The sequence below is a fragment of the Sinohyriopsis cumingii genome, unplaced genomic scaffold (genome assembly GCF_028554795.1).
Source record: "Sinohyriopsis cumingii isolate HCF-2022 unplaced genomic scaffold, ASM2855479v2 utg001944l, whole genome shotgun sequence".
Lineage (NCBI taxonomy): Eukaryota > Metazoa > Mollusca > Bivalvia > Unionida > Unionidae > Sinohyriopsis > Sinohyriopsis cumingii.
In genome coordinates, this window is record NW_028316088.1 from 269158 (window position 1) to 272120 (window position 2963).

Sequence of the window (2963 nt, forward strand, 5' to 3'; positions counted from 1 at the left end):
TTATTCGCAATCAGGTGGTTCAGAATTTCAGGTAGATATGTGTGTTTGTGTGTATGTATGTATGTATGTATGTACGTATGTATGTATGTATGTATGTATGTATGTATGTATGTATGTATGTATGTATGTATATATGTGTGTGTGTGTGTGTGTGTGTGTGTGTGTTGCATACAGATAACGAGAATACACTTTTTCCAGTAATGATCTTCTGCAATTAATAAGATTAAAAAAAAGCAAGTAGAAATAACACAATTCAGAGAATTAGTTAACTTCTTGGCTGTTCCATCCTATGATATTGTATATGAGATCTTGTTGTAAAATATAAAGCATGTGAGCTCGGTCTTCTTTTTGTACATACGTAACATAGTTGACTGATTAATCCGCTATTTAAAAGAAAGTTTTAATTAATGCAAGGGTTCTCTGGACGACTCAGATGTTGGCGAAGCCGCATTTGCTTGTAGTTGACGCGCCGAACGGTTAGGGTTTGAATCTTGCCCTGACGAAACCTAGTCAGCCTCTAGTTTGTCCCTGGACACAACACTTGATTCAGATTGTGTCTACACAATATAAGCTTCCATATGTTGATATTTCACTAAGCACCAATTGACCAGTGAATCAATTAGACTTGGGATCATTGTGGTTTCTCATGATGGAAGAAACTTGAAAATCCTTAGGAAACTATTTACTTTTTATGACTAACCAACCCCAACTCGGACCGACACTCCCCCGCCAAAATAAACAATACAAAAATTAATATACAGTTTACTATTGGAATTAGACGCATTCGATCGAAAGCTTGTTGCAAGGAGAACATTTTTCGTTAATAACACGTTTCAGATTGATGCACGTGCCATGATTCGAAATATGCCATGACCGATAGTGTTATTTTTACTGGTTAACTGCAGAGTACATGCTCCGTTACCTCATAGACAAAATTCCACTTGTTTTTCTGATGAAAACAGTTATGTTCAATGCAAAAAGGCAGAATATATAGAAACGAAACCCAGCCTTATGAACAGAATATTTTGTAAAATCGCAACCAAGCATTCCCTGATATGACGATTGATTGATTGATTGATTGATTGATTCTCATGATTCAAACATGAAGAGCACTGACTGAGAGTCCTACATGCTAACTAATGATACCGGTCTATCGATTTTACCCTGTGTAGACTATGTATGCAAAGTATCTGCATCATCACTATTGATCACAAAATAAAGGGCTATGTAGGAACCGTTATTGATATGAGAACCCTTAATAAGACGATATATAATTAATTCGGGGTTGCAACTGCAACTGACTTGTATCGTTAGTGGCTGCAACTCCAGCTCATGTGCTATAATTGTTAAATTAATAGTGAATTATATCATTGGGCGTTTACAATGGAGATCCTGAATGAAACAGTTGTATAACTAGGTGTTAATTGTGGTATTTTGCGACCCTAAATGAAACACGTCTTCTAAAAAAGAAGCACCAAAGTATCTGACATTACCTAAACACCAACAGCAGCAACATGGTGTATAAAAACGTCCTGTTTAGATTTCAGTCGCATGTAACGCTGCAAAAACCGTAATATCTAAAAATACATTTAGTGATCATGACCTTGAACCTTGTATACAACCACTTAGCATGCCGAGCCCTTTCCGACATCTTTTACTCTAAAGACAAAAAAAGGTAAGGAGGCAAAAGGCGTTCAATAACTGACATCGAAAATTATAAATGTATGAATCACTATTTACCGTTCGAGTTTTCAAATATACTGTATGCGTTAGATCGAACTGAAATTCAGCACAAAAAATAACAGGTAACACAAATAGCATCTAAACACATGTAACATGCAAAGAATCTACACACAGGTAACATACATAGCAGCTATACACAGGTAACACAAATAGCATCTATACACAGGTAATATACATAATATTTATACACAGGTAACATACAAAGCATCTACACACAGGTAACATACATAGCATCTATACAAAGGTAACATACATATCACCTATACACAGATAGCACACATACACATACACAGTTATACACAGGTAACACACATAGTATCGATACACATGTAGCATACAGAATCTATACACTGGAAACATACATATCATCAATACACAGGTAGAAAACATGTCAGCCATACACAGGTAACACACATACCATCTATACACAGGTAGTATATATATATATATATATATATATATATATATATATATATATATATATATATATATATATATATATATATATATATATATATATATATATATATATACAGGTAGCATACACATGTAACATACATAACATCTATGCACGGGCAGCATACATAACTTCTATACACACGTACAATAGATAGCATCTATACACAGGTGGCATACATATCACCTATACACAGGTAGCATACATATCACCTATATACAGGTAATATACAAATATACATTGAATCTATACACTGATAATGGGCATAGCATCTATACATAGGTAACATACATAGCATATGTACACAGATAACAGATATAGCATATATACACAGGAAGCATCCATATGATATCGACACGGGTAACATACATAGCATCTCTACACGCGTAACATACATAACATACATACATGGGTAACATACATAGCATCTCTACACGGGTAACATACATAACATCTATACACGGGTAACATACATAGCATCTCTACACGGGTAGCATATAAAGCAAATATACACAGGTAGCATCCATATCATCTCTATATGGGTAACATACATAACATCTATACATAGGTTGCATCCATATCATCTCTACACGGGTAACATACATACCATCTCTACACGGGTAACATACATAGCATATATACACATATATCATCCATATCATCTCTACATGGGTAACACACATATCATTTATACACAGGCAGCAGCCATATCATCTCCACTTGGGTAATATATATAACATCTATACACGGGTAACATATATAT